The 14,400-nt window shown below is 50.9% G+C and overlaps 1 protein-coding gene across 1 annotated transcript in view; it reads right to left on the bottom strand.

The window, feature by feature from the left end:
- Window positions 1–2,648: 2,648 nt before the first annotated feature.
- SPRY3 (sprouty RTK signaling antagonist 3) overlaps window positions 2,649–14,400 on the bottom strand; it is a 315,558-nt gene continuing 303,806 nt past the window's right edge. Inside the window, exon 3 of the transcript XR_011004174.1 lies at window positions 2,649–2,664. The gene's annotated coding sequence lies outside the window, so the exon portion shown is untranslated. The remainder of the gene's footprint in view (window positions 2,665–14,400) is intronic.

Here is a 14,400-nt window from a genome sequence, read left to right as displayed (position 1 = left end):
AAGGAAACCACCCAGGCCAATGCTAATGTGTCCAGAGGCAACAGGCAATGGGATCTCCAGGGAAGGGGAAGATGTTTGGCACCATGGAAGCAACCAGGGGGCCTGGAAACTCAAGAGAAGTTGCCAGGAGGTTTTATAAAGCAGCTTTTACAAGTTCTTCCAAGAAGAGTGGAGCAGGAATTTGGGTCCCTCTCTGGCTTTAAAGACTTTATCAACCACAGGAGTGGCAGATGATTCATCTCCATCCCAAGAGAAGGCAGGGAAGAGTTTAATGAGGGTCTGTTTGTGTCCACTCTGAGATTCCACAGAGTGATTGTGAGGAAGGCCCTGGAGTCACTTCCTGGCTGCTGTTCCCATGTTTTCTGAGCTTGGACACAAATCCCTTCACCCCACGGTGCCTCATCCTCCTCATGCCCCTCTAGAGAGTTCAGCCCGCTCCCCAGCACTGCTAAAACCCCCTTGTGCTGCCCCAAAACTCCTCGAAAGCGCCTTAAATTTGCATTTTTAAGGACTGGGGAGTGTCAGCTGGAAGTTAGACACAAATGTTTCCATTGCCTGATTTTTCCTCGGCTAAAAAAGTCCAAAATATAATAAATCGATTGTGAGCCATGCTGGGATGAGGATCCTGTGACCCATCACGTTGCAGGGATGTTGTCCCAGAGCACTGATGCTGCTCCATCCCTTCCTTGTCCAGAGATAACCAAGGGAATTGCCTGTGGAGGCAGGAATATTTACCAGAGGAAAAATCCCCTAATTCATGGATGTCAGAAGGGTCCACACAGAGGTTCAGATTCCTCGGTGCCACGGCCATGATTCACGAGCCAGGACTGGAGGCAGGAATCTTTCATCCTTAAACAAAGTGGAGCTTAAAAGTCCTAAAAAGGCAACAGAATCCCTGAGTGCCAGACTCCTGTGGGGCACGGAATTATTTTTAGGACATTTGGGGTGCTGCATTATTTTTATAGGTTTAGGGCACTGAATTATTTTTAAGACATTTGAGGCACTGAATAATTTTTAATCCCTTCAGGGTCTTCTGGCTGTATGTCCATCAGTGGGAAAATCCCCCTTTGCAGCATCCCTGCTCCTCCTGGTGCTCCCAGCTCTGTCTCCCTCTTCCCCATCTTCATTCCCCCTTCATTCTCCCCTGGTGCAGGGTTTTCCCCTCTGGGGTTAATTAGAACCCCACCGTGGGGTTTGGGATGGGAAGAGCTCAGGCCTGAAGGGGCTCTCAGCCTTGAATCGCTGGCCCCGTGCAGGCTCCCAGATTCCCAAAATTCAGCAGGAAACTCCCCCCAGAATCCCTAAACCCCATCTTTTTCTCGTTTCCTCCACCTCCCTCCTCCCGGAGCCGCCAGGTCTGCCGGCAGCACGGAGCTCTGAGCACCTGAGGCTGAGGAGAAGCGACAGCAGCGATGTCCCCTGTGCGCCCGTGCCCGAGCCACCCCCGCGCTCTCCCTGCGCCTCCGCGAAGCTCCTGGAAGCCCCAGCCGCTGCTAGCTTCTATAAAAAGGGGTTAATCTGCTTCTGCTCGGAGCTCAGGTGGCTTTGCAGCCCTGGGGACGAAGCGGCCACACCCGTCTGACCCCGGCGGAGTCGGAACGCCTTCAATAATTCACCGACACGTCGGATCTGGGCCGTTTTTAGCAGCGGCTGCCGCCTTGCGCCGCGGTTGTTGCGGCCTTTTGGTGACAGATCGGGTTGGACAAGGCAGGAAAAAGGCTCTGCTTAGTGGTGCACTTTAATTGGCTCCTCATTAGCGGAGCTCAGCCGGCCGCACTGCCCGGGAGAGCGCAGGGAGGTGAGGGCAGGGCTGGAAACCGCTCCCGAAGGAGCCAGGGCTTAGGGGCATCACCACGGGACAGTTTTCTGGCATGCTCTGATGGGACTGGAATTGTCACCACAAGGATGATGGAAACGCTGTGTCCGAGTCCTGCTTCCATCCTGGATTTGTCAAGAGAAACAAAGAGTGTCCATCCATCCCATCTCATCCCTGGAGGGACACTTTGGAACTGCTTGTCCCTGAAGCAGAGATGCCTCCCCCAGACCTTTCCTTGTGGCCTCTTCCAAGCTGGGCAATTAAAATCCTGATACAGGAGCACAGACACCTCTGGATTTCAGGCCAGAACTGTCAGCTGGAGCAGGGTTGGGAATATTTCAGCCTCAGAAGGAAAGGGGTGAGGAATGGCCTGGCCAGAGCAGGAAAAGTTCCTGAAGAGCAGCTGGGAGCCAGAGGGATGAGGGACACCAAGGCCCCTCAATTTCTCTGCCTTGCACTCTCTGCCAGCATTCTAGAGGATTTTATTCCTCCAAGGGAATTCTGAATTCTGCTCCCAGAACAGGAGAACCCAGTGACTCCAACCTTTCCCTGAAGCAGGTCCCATGGCGTTTGCCCTCTCACTCCCACATGGATGCTTGGGTCCTCTGCAGGATCCAGAAAACAAAAATTAATGGCTTAAAAAAACACTTGTGAAAAGCCCATGGGATTTCTGGGATGTGGGTCATCCACACAGTGAGCTGGGAACAACCCAGGCTACCAAACTCCCCACAAAAACTCGGATTTCCACGCACAGAGGATTTATTTCCTCGGTGCTGTTCAGTAAGACCCAGCTGAGATGGGATAAGGGAGGAGGTGGCAGGTGGGTGACAGGAGGGACCTGTGGGGGCCTGGTGCAGCCAGTCTGTTCCTCAGGCTCTGCCAAGGCACTGCCCTGGCATGCAGGTGCCACCTGGCTGCCAGAGCCAGGCTGGGAATGCTGCTGGGGCAGGGACAGGGAGCAGGGGGATCTGTCTGGGCAGCAAGGAACCCCCCAGAGCAAACCCAGGCATGCCCTCCCCTCTCTCTCTCCTGCAAATAGGAGGGATTCAGCCTCCTGGATTTCCAGGTTTCCTAACTTAGACCAGTTCCAGGAGAGTGCTGGGATCCTTCTCTTCTTCACTCATTTCCTCCCAGGAAGGGTTGCCCAGCACTGGGAAAGTCTTTCCAGGGCGGTGGTGGAGTTACATCCCTGGAGGGATTTAGAGGCCCTGTGGATGTGGCACTTGGGGACGTGGGTCAGAGCTGGAGGAATGGTTGGATTTGATGGTCCCAGAGGGCTTTTGCAGGCTCAGGGATTCTGTGATCTCCAGCCCAAATGGGTCCATGACTTGTCTTTCCCATGCCACCCTCACTCTTCAGCGCAGAGTCCCTGTCCCTTTGTCCCCTGGAGCTGCTTTCCCAGTGTCTCAGCGGGTCAAGGACAAGTCCAGAGCCACCCCCAGCCGAGGCCAGCCCAGCCAGAGCTGGAGCTGCGTTGGGAACATCAATTCCAGCCCTGCTGGCCCTGCAGGGAGGGTTCACTGCCCAGATCTGCAGCTGGCCAGGGAGAGGCCCAGGAGCATCAATGTCACTTTGCCAGCCAGGGGTCGATTCTGGAAGGCACATCCCTAGCCCAGCACTGTGCCAGGGAAATTTGTTGGCCCATTTCCCTGGCCGTGTGCCCCGTGTGGCTCATGACTCGGAGAGATCCAGCAGTGCCAGCGCTCCCAGGGACACTGGGCTGGGGAGGGAGCATTGCTTGTGCTTTGAAGGGGGTTTGGAGCACAGCTCCCATCTCCCTGGATCAGCTCCTCAGATCCCAGCCCAGTTTGGGATAACTCTTCCCCTGAGGGTGGTTTGGAAGAGCAGAGCCCTGCTGAACCTGGCATGGGGACGGAGCTCTGGAGCTTCCTGAATAGACAATTTATCCTTTCAAAGTTGAGAGAAGGATCAAAAATGCCCTAATCCTGGATGGGAAGGGACCTTAAAGCCCATCTCATTCCAAGCCCTGCCATGGGCAGGGACCCCCCTTGGAAGGGTGGAGGTGACAGTGACCGAGCTGTGCTGCTGTCCCCGAGTGGCTCCAGGCCAGTGCCAGGAGGGATCAGGGACTTCAGCCCTGCCCTGAGTGACAAAGTGACATTTCACAGGTGCTGGGCACTCCCAGGGGTGTTCTCTGCCAGTTCTTCCTGGCCCTCAGTTCCCTGGGCCTGCCTGGCTCCTCCTTCTCCTGTCAGGAGTGTTTGGAAGTGAGGCAAGGAATCATTTTTGGAGAAATGTCTCCCAACTTCCCTCCCTCCTGTTTCCCTCTGGCCCAGGAGGAGCCTGTGACAAGAGCAGTGCAGGGATTTGGGATCTTGGTGGCCCTGGTGGATGTGGAGTCTTTCCAAGGGCTTTCATTCCCAATAGGGCTTGGATTTGGCCCTGGATGAGTTTTCCTGGAGGATCTGCAGCATCTCCCCAGGCAGGCTGTGTTCCCTCCATCCTAACAGTGACAAGTGATGTCTGTGACAAGGGACAGGATGAGAGGAAACAGCCTCAGGTTGTGCCAGAGGAGCTCCAGCTTGGATATTAGGGAGGATTTCTCCAAGAAAAGCTCGTCCAGCCCCAGATTCCCAATCCCTTCAGGGATTTCACAGCCCTGTGGGTGTGGCACTTGGGGACAGGTCTTAGGGGTGGCCTTGGCAGAGTTAATGGCTGGAGCTGGAGCCATCATTCCAATTTATCTAAAGAGTCAAGGAGCAAAATCCATGGAATTCCAGCTGATCAGCTCCTGTGGGATTCCCAGCTGACAGGAAAATTTGGATGAGTCCCACTTTTCCCTGTGTCCAATTCCCTTCCCCCCAGATATAATTAAATTCAATTAATCTGATTATCTGTACAGTCTATCAGAAAAAGAAATCTTAATAGCCTGCTCAATGTGATGAATTAATAGATATTAATTAGAATTCATTACATTTATCACCATCTCACTGGGCTGGAACTCTGAAAACATTGGGGGAAAGAGGAAAAATTCTCATTTTTAGTTTATAATTCATGTTGGATTGAACCTTTATCTCATCTGGACGTGTGTCACACAAAGTTCCAACTCTTGTGACACCCAGGCGGGGACACACACACACACACGCACACACACACCATAAAAAGGGCCATAAATGCCTGTGAGGTCACCTGGAGGTGGTCCAGAGGTGGATGAATATTCTTCAGTTCTGCCGGAGGCTGCTGGGGTGGGAAAGGGATCTGTGTGTGCCAGGTCTCGTTGGGTGCTCAGGGATTTGGGAATATCCCCGTCTGTGACCCCCATCCCTCGCTCGGGCTCACTCCATTTGTTGGCTGTGTTTCCTCGAGGAGAACAAAAGAAAAAAAAGAGAAAGTGGGGCCATAAAGCAAAAGCAGTTTAAAGCCGTGACTGCTCTGGCTGCGCGGACATAAATCAGGAGAGAGGGAAGGGAGGGGAGGGAATGTGGCCGCAGGACCTGGCAGGGATGGCCCGGAGCAAGCAGAGCCTTTCCGTGATTCCCAGCACCCTCTAGTGGGATCTCCGCCTCCGGAGCATCCCAAAACACCACGGAGCATCCCAAAAACCTGGCACAGACGGGAGAATGAGGGTGTGCAGCCCTGTCACCCACCAGTGGCACGGGATCCACTCCAGTGCTGCTCACACAGAAAGGGGGAGGTCCCTGCGGCATCAGGAGCTTTTCCAGAGGAAGGGATAGCCCTGGAATTGTCCACACTGCAAAAATCAGGGCCCCACGGTGCCCAAGGAGCTGAGTCCCTCCTGTCCCCTCTGCCTCTGCTCGCTGGGATGGTCAATAGAGCCAGGGATCAGATCAGAGCACCCCGGGAATGATCTGGGATGAAAGAGCCCCCCAAAATCTGGGGTGGAGCCAAGGCCAGTTCTCCAGGCAGTACAGGGGATCAGCCACAGGGTCCCAGGGTGGGAGATCCCAAATGTTGCAGCTTCCCTGCATCCCTGGGTGTGCTTCCTTTGTGGCTGCAGAGCAAGAAACCTGGGGGAATGGAAAATCATCCTGTGGGAATTTGCCATTAAAGGATACGAGGCAAAACCCATCCCAACTCTTCCCTGGGACAAAGCAGTGCCTTCTTGGCTTGATTTTTTTAGAATGGAAAATGGAATCATGGAATGGTTGGGATGGGAAGGGACTTGTTCTGGGTTACAAGATGTGTCTGGGGTGTGTGTTCTATCCCCACCTGTCAGAGCTGGGGCAGTTCTCTGCTGTTCCTTGGGCAGTTTTCTTTATCTCTCCCACAGCCAATCCTCCCTCCAGGAGATCTCTTCTGTTCATGGGCCATTAATTATTAATTATCTCCTGTTCATGGCCAGTGAGTGTCCCTGCATGGCTGAGAAAATTCCATCATCCATGGGGAGATGCTCCACCCAGGGGGAAGAGCCAAGCATTCCTACCTGGATACAATCTGACTTTTGGGACACCACAGCAGCCTTTGCCCACTGCATTCCCAGAGGAGCAGCTTTCTTCCCCTCTGCATTCCCAGAGGAAGCCCAGGCCCATCCCCACCAGCCCTGGAGCTTCAGAGGAAAACTCCACCCTTGTGCAGGATCCCTGCTCCAGCAGAAGCACAGCTGGCACTGCAGGAGGGCTGAGCCACCATGGGATGGGACTGCTGCCACCCCCCTGACCCACAGGCTGCCAGGGCCTGCTCTCACTCTGGCAGTGGTTTGTTTGTACTATTGCATTTGTATTTTAATTTTCCTAATAAAGAACTCTTATTCCTATTCCCATATCTTTGCCTGAGAGCCCCTTAATTTCAAAATTATAATAATTCAGAGGGAGGGGGTTTACATTTTCCATTTCAGGGGAGGCTCCTGCCTTCCTTAGCAGACACCTGTCTGTTCAAACCAGGGCAGGACTTTAGAGCTCATCCCATCCCACCCCTGCCATGGCAGGGACACCTCCCACTGTCCCAGGCTGCTCCAAGCCCCAGTGTCCAGCCACTGTCAGGGATCCAGGGGCAGCCCCAGCCCATTTTCCTGACGAGACTTGGATGTGATCTTCCAGAGCAGACGCTGCCCATGCGGGGATCAGCAATTCCAGCCCTCCTGGGTTATCCTTTGGAACACTCTAGCCAGTTTTCCTAAACTGTTGGAGCCATTTTTCTGGATGGAATCCTGAGGCTGTGGCTTCCCCAGGGCAATTCTATGTGACCTAAAAAGCTGTTGCTTTGTGTGTTTTAAAGCTTTGCCTCTTCATTTGCAGAGTGGCTTTTGTCGCCAAGCCCTGAGTGGGGGGACAAACAATGCTGGGGGACTTTATGGGATATGGAACAGAACAAATGGCTTCTCCTAAAATATATTTTATCTTCCATAAATCTTGATTCTGCTGCTCTATCCTTTCCTAACATGAAGCACCTCAGAATCCAGGGAAAAAAAAAAAAAAAAAAGATTGGTGAGCTTTTTATAATCCCAGGTGTGATTCCTGTGTGGCAAAGACAGGAGAGCAAAAATGTGTTATTCTAGGTCTGCACATCCAGATGCCACTGGGCTGCTGCTGCCTCCAGTCCTCCTCTCCGGGAGAAGGGATGGGGTAGGAGCAAGGCCAGGTCATGCCTCATCCATCTCCTGGCAGGGAGCTGCTTCCTGACCTGATTTCCCATTTCCAGCTGCCTCCAGGCTGTTGCTCCACAGCCTGCGAGGAATCCCCCACCAGTGGCTTCTCCACAGTCCTGCTCCTCATGCAGGGTCTGGAGGGATGGGCATGGGCAGGAGAGCTGCAGGGCTTGTGAATCTGGGAATGTCAGGAGAAGTTAATGGGAGCCTTTGCACTATCCCAGTTTGAGTTCTTGGGTTTTAAGATCATGGAAAGGTTTGGCTTTGGGAAGGGACCTTAAATATCATCTATTTAATCTGTTTCCACCCTCCCAGTTTTTCAGAGCTGTCTGAAAGGTGGTTTCACGCAGAAGAGCCTGGAAAAGGCCATTTCTCCATCTTCCCATGGGTTCTACAAATTTCTTCCTAGAAAAATGAAGTGGGAACACCTCCAATCCCAAACTCCACTCACTGCCAGCAGGGAAGAGGGGAGAAATCAGCTTTCCTGGGATGCAGCTCCAGCACAGGACCTGGGTTTGTCTCTGTGTACAAGAAAGCAGATCGAGAGCTGAGGACAAAGAGCCCCCCTTGAACTCGGTGAGGCTCAGAGCATGCGAGCAGAGCGAGAAAAATCTTCATGAAAAATGAACGAAGAGCAGGCGGCTGCCAGGAACAGCGGAGATGAAGCTCCTGGAGTTATCTGGGGCATGAAGAAACCCAGCAGGCCAGAAAAATGTGAGCAGAGAGCAGCGGAGGTGAAAAGCCAGGCTTTATGTTTAATTAATCACCCTGGAATGGCGGCGTCCTGCTGGGGACAGCAGGGACGTGCCAAGCCTGGCTGTGCCACCGGGTCCCCACCAGTGCCACTGGCTCCTGATGTCCTGTTGGAACCCTGGATGCTGAGAATTTGAGACTTTCTGTGCTGGCAGACACTGACCCCCAGGAGAACACTGCGTTTGACCTGAGGCCATGGAGAAGGCTCCCAAAATGGAATGATAGGACTGGGATTGTGGGTGAGGAGTTGGAATAGAAGTGTGTAATGTCACAGGGTGGAAACTTAGAGTTTAAGGGCTTAGAATATAGCAATATATATAAAGCAAGATGGAGGTTTTAGGGCAGAGGCTGGTCCTTCCTCTACTTCTCCTTCTTCTCCACCTTCTCCATGGGTTTGGGTGGTTTTGTGTGATTGGATAAAAAAGTCCACATTGCGGGCCATGGGTGGTTGGTTATTGGGTTAAAAGTAGAAATAATTTAAGTTCAATTTGTTAATTACATAGTTTATCCTTAAAAGGGCTCCTTAAAAGGTAGAGAGAGAGATGGGGCTCCATTTTAATGTTGTTAGAGTGAAGTGCTGTAGAACTCACAGCATGTGCAAGTATAATACAGATAAAAACTAATCAGCATCTGAGTCCAAACAAAAAATACTGTCTCATGCATTTAATATATATATATTATAATATATATATTTATATATATATCTCATGCATGTAATATATATATTATATAATTATAATATAGATAAAAACTAATCAGCATCTGAATCCAAACAAAAAATACCATCTTGTGCATTTAAACCCAACCCTAGCAAAAAAAAAAAAAAACAAAAAAAAAAAAACCCAAAAAAACAAAACCAAAAAAACCAAACAAAACAAAACAAAAAAAAACCCACTCCAAAAACTCCACAATGTCCCATGCAGTTTTCCCTTTCCCCTGATTTTTTGGGATGATCTAAATCAGCTGCACCCACCCTTAATACTGCACATCCACACAAGAACCCACGGGAGGAGGCAGTGCCAGGGCTGGGAGGGTTGGCATGTCTGGGATTTTCATGACTTTGGCCCTGGGAGGAGAATTTTAAAAGGGGGATAAAGAAAAAAAAGAAAGAAAAATCCCAACCAAATCCCCCCTGGAGCTGCAGGTCCGTGCTTTTTGGGTGACAGGTGAGCTCAGATGGAGGAAACATTTCTTTCTGAAAAGACTGACATTTTTAAACCAAGAAAAGGAGGTGATTTAATCATTATTTCACTCTTTTTAACAGAGAAATAGGAAATGGAGGCAATTTAACCCTGATTTTGACTGTTTTTATCAAAACAAGGAGGAAATGAAGGGGGATTTAACCCTGATTTTGACTCTTTAATCAAACAAGGAGGAAATGAAGGGGGATTTAACCCCGTTTTTGACTCTCTAACCAAACAAAGAGGAAATGGGGTGCGATTTCACTTTGTTTTGCTTTTCTCCCTCTGCAGCTCTGATGCTCCTTCTGCACCTGGGGATTTCCTGCCCTGGCCTCAGCTCAGGGCTTCGCTCAGGTCCTTCAGGCTTCCTGTTTTGCTCTCAGGGCTTTCATTTCACCCACAAATCATTTCCTGTTCTGAGGCTCCCTGTGACTGATCTCCTCCATTTCTGCTCCTCTGGTAAATCTTTGCCCTCCCTTCCCTTTCCCAAGGTGCTTTCCCTTTTCCCTTTCCAGCAGCTGGGTGGGTGCTGGGGGAAGCTCGGAAGCTTTCCCTGACATCTTTAAGTCTCTCAGGTAGTCTCAGGATGCTTGGGGGGTGTGGTGGGGCTGTGATCCTGCTCTGCTGCCGACAGCTTTTCAATTCCAGCCACGGGAAGTGTCAAGCCTCCCAAATTAACTCATCCAGCAGCACAGAGCCCTCTATTACTCTGCCTTTCCATCATTTTCCTGGAGTTCAAGTGCTGCTCTAAATGAATTAGTGTTGGGAAATGGGTGTGGGGAGGGCAATGCCATTGGAGAGGCTGAAAACCTGACAGGAATGAGGGAACCAGGGTAACCCAGAAAGGTTCAAAGGGATGTGGTGCTGACAGAGTAATTTTAGCTGTAAATTACTTTTTATTTGGGGAGGTCACAGGCATGGTAGGAGTTTTTAATAATTGGGGATGTGATTCCAAGCTCGTTAAATGTGTGGCTGAGCTGAGGGAGTAACTGGGAGGATGCTGTTGAGGGGTTAATTGCTTTCAGTTCACTGCAGAGCCACAAATTCAACAACAAATTCCTCCTCCCAAATATTCCCAGTGCCTGTTGTAAATATTATTATTTTTTTAAATTATTATTTTCCTGCAGTCTGTATTTTTATTTACCCCTGGTTCTCACTCTAATATTTGCAAAACCCGATGTTTCAGTTGTAGCCACTGGGTTTTCCCCTCCCCATGCAGCTCAGAGGCTGTGAAAGGACAGCTGGTGGTCTCCAAGGGTTTATCCAGGACGTACAGGCCTTGGATTGAAGGGGGTCCTGATATTGCTGGGTCTGCTGAGAATGGAGAAGCATCCCAATAACATCTCCCATGGTAGGGGGTTGGAAGGAGAGGAGCTTTAGGGTGTCTTCCAACCCAGCTTCCTGAGACCTGGCAGTCACAGAATTCCAGAGTGGTTTGGGTTGGAAGGGACCTTAAAGCCCATCGCATTCCTCCCCTGCCACGGGCAGGGAACCTTCCAGAGCCCAGGCTGCTCCAACACATCCAGGGATGGGGCAGCCAGAGCTTGTATAGGTCGTTTTTCCATCCTGGTTGTGTTTTGCAGGGAGATGCCCCGCTGTGTCCAAGATGTTGAGGGGATGCTGAGGGGTTTCCCTCCCTCCTGGATCATCCATGTCTAATTTAGGAAAGTCAGGCTGCCCAAACACCTGACCTGGACAAATACCCGAGCGTGGCTTAGCGGTCACAGTGGTGCTCACTCAAAGGCAGGACTTGATTTTGGAGTTCTTTTCCAAGCCTATTCCAAGTTCTCTGATGATGCATGGACACAGCTTCCATGGAAGGCCCAGGAGCTCTGGAGCTGTTTGCAGCAGCCCAGGGAGGCTGCAGAGCTTTGCTCCTGTCTGCCCACCAGCGCTGGCCGGACACAGCCAGGCCCATCTGGTCACGGGGACAAAGCTCCTTGACAGACAACTCCATAAGGGATTTAAAGATTGGATTTACTGAAAGAGGGATTATGGAGGGCTGGAGTCAGCGGGAATTTGTGCCTTTAGGGTGACATTAAGGTTTTGGGGAAATGCAGCTTGGATCAGGTTCTCCTTTTCTGCTGCTGGAGCTGGCAGAGCATCGTTAAAGTTGGGATAATGAGGGTTTTTATTAATGGGAATGTTCCAGAGACTTTGGCAATACGCCTGGGGTTTCACAAACGTGAAAATAAATGGGAAAAAGAGCAGCTTCCCAGTTTTACATCCAGAACAAATGAAGTACAGCATGGCTGGCAGGAAAAATCCCAATGCAGATACCAGATCTGCTCCGATGCCGCATTATCTCACATTTCCCACACACAAGGAGATCAGGAGCTCCCACCACACCTGAGAAGTCCTTAATCAGGTGAGCCTGGCTCCTGCAACTGCTTTGGCTCCTCAGGAATTCAGAGTAGGAGATACCTCCTGGATTTTCAGTCTTTCCCTCTCATTTGACATCCCATGGGATAAACCGATCATACTGATCTTAAATATTGGTGTATTTTTGCCCACCTCCTACTGGGAGGCAGAGAGAGAACCTGGTTCTCCTTTCTATGATTCCCAGCCTGCATTCCTGCCCCCATCGCTCCCGTTGCACGTGATGTCCTTTAGCTCAGGCAGCTCTTTGCCTTCCCAGATGTATTTTTAGATTGCAGCTTCCTCTCCTTTCACCTTCCTGCTGGCAGGATGAGCAGGATGACCTCTCCACATCCTCCTCTGCTGGTGCCAGGACACAGAAATGGCTTCCCACTGCCAGAGGGCAGGGATGGATGGGATATTGGGAAGGAATTGTTCCCTGGGAGGGTGGGCAGGCCCTGGCACAGGGTGCCCAGAGCAGCTGGGGCTGCCCCAGGATCCCTGGCAGTGCCCAAGGCCAGGCTGGACAGACCCTGGATCGTGGAAAGTGTTGGAACAAAATGGGCTTTAAGGTCCCTTCCATCCCAAACCATTCCTTGATTCTCTGATTGTCTCTTCCCCTCACCAGGCCTGGAGCCTCTTCCTTGACCCTTCCTGGCTCCTTGCATGCAGCCAGCCAGAATTATCTATCTCATCCCTCAAATGGGACCCCCTCAGCAGCTGGAATTCAAACCAGGGTTTCCTTGGCACCAGCAAATGCTGACACAACAGATCCAGCCCTGCTAAAGCTCCAGCTGCCTTGGCCAAAACATCATGAATATTCATGAGTCGATTAATTAACATCTCCCTGCTTTAATAGCTCCTCATGAAATTCTGTGTCATCTCAGGGGCTGGCACCCGTGTGGAAGTGTCACTTGAAGGTATTTTGGAACAACCTGGCCAGGAGTGAACACATTTGAGGACTGCAGTGACCTCAATCAGCTCCCCACGGCTGTGATGGTGATTAGTACCCATAATTAGAAATTCTCCAGGAGGGTCAGGCTGTGCTGCAGAGCTGGGATGGTGCAGGAAGGAATTTCCAGCTGTGGGATATTCCAAGTTCAGCAGCCTCCATTGTTCTTTGCACTTACACAAAGTTTAGTGGCAGAACTGCACCTCCTGTGGCTGGAGATGCCATCCAGGAGACAGCGTCCCTTGGGAACGGGGAGATGGAAACATCTGTATGGATGGAAACAACATGGGAAATGCCTAGAGTCTTTCCTCCCTGTCCATTTTCCTTCCCCTGACAGGACACGGGATGCTGGCTTATCCAGATTATCCACACTGCCTCCAGAGGGATTCCAGGGCTGAGCTTGTGGAAGACTTTCTGGGGTTTCTCTGGGTATTTCCAGTCTGGAGTGAAGAAAGCTTTGAGATTTCAGCGGGATGGGGATTGCAGAGGGAATATCTGCAGTGGGGGTGGGGTGGCTGATGGATTTATCCCAAATTCTTACCTCCAGTTGCTCACCCTTTCCCTCTCAGCACTTCCACCTCATTCCCGCAGGATGCTGGAAGTGCCAACGCTCTGAATAATCCCAAAAACCATCAGAGAGGAGCAGGGACAGCAGCTCTTTCAAGGGCTGTTAAACACAGGGCTGTGCATCCAGCCTCCACCTCGGGGAGCTGCTGGATCATGGGATCCTGGAAGCTGCCAGGGAATCCTGAAGGCACCAGATCTTGCTTTTGATCCCAAACATCTGCCACTGGCCACTGTCAAAACTCATCATTCATCCCCCAAAACTGCAGGAAAAGGTGAAGGGATTCTGTAATGTGGAATTAAATGAGAAGTGCTTGACCAGGACTGGTTGAACCTTGTTAATTGATGTGTTAATTACCTGTGGATATCTAGGCCAGCCTGGGACTTTGAGCTTCACTTGGAGAAGTTTACTAGTGGACCTCCAGCAGCTTGGAGGAGAAGAAAACCTTCCTCAGTGCTTGTGGAAGCTGAACCGGTGCTATCCCCTTTGTGAACGTCCCCTCGGGTGCAGTGGAAGGTAATGAATGAATTAATTAATTAACGGCCTTGTCACACTCGGAACACTCTGAGCTTTTTGCAGTGTCCCCGTCGGTGAAAGGTGAATAAATTCAGGCAGTGAATGAGGGTGGTGGGACAGGGTGAGGTGGTATCTGGAGAGGGGAGCAGCAGGAGCTGGGTTTGGGTGTCTGGTGGCACAGCCATCGATTTATCCACTGCCCATGGGTACACAGAGACAGACTGGGAATAAAAACAGTTTATCTAATTTCCAGGAGTCTCTGGTTTGGGGAGATGAGTGTTGGTAACACCAGGGCAGGAGCCTGGTGACATCCCCTCATCAAGAAATAAATACATCTGTGAATACAAAATGTATTTTATATATGCATTATTTGTATGTATATTTAACTCTACAACAGATGACTTTCAGTCCATTTAACAGAAAAACACGGGTTTGGGTTGGAAGAGACCTTAAGGACCATGGACAGGGACAGCTCCCACTGTCCCAGGCTGCTCCCAGCCCCAGTGTCCAGCCTGGCCTTGGACGCTTTCAGGGATCCGGGAGCAGCCACAGTTTCCATGGGAATGGTGCCAGGGCATCCCCAACCTCATTATCAAACCCTTCTTCCTCATTTCTAATTTAAATCAGAGGAGTTCCTAATTTAAATCGAGGAGTTTCTTCACCTCTGGAATTTGTCCCAGCTTTGTGTGACAC

Source organism: Anomalospiza imberbis, chromosome 14 (genome assembly GCF_031753505.1).
Source record: "Anomalospiza imberbis isolate Cuckoo-Finch-1a 21T00152 chromosome 14, ASM3175350v1, whole genome shotgun sequence".
Classification (NCBI taxonomy): Eukaryota; Metazoa; Chordata; class Aves; order Passeriformes; family Viduidae; genus Anomalospiza; species Anomalospiza imberbis.
The sequence above is the reverse complement of the archived record's forward strand: the minus strand, read 5'-3'. Positions and strand labels throughout refer to the sequence as shown.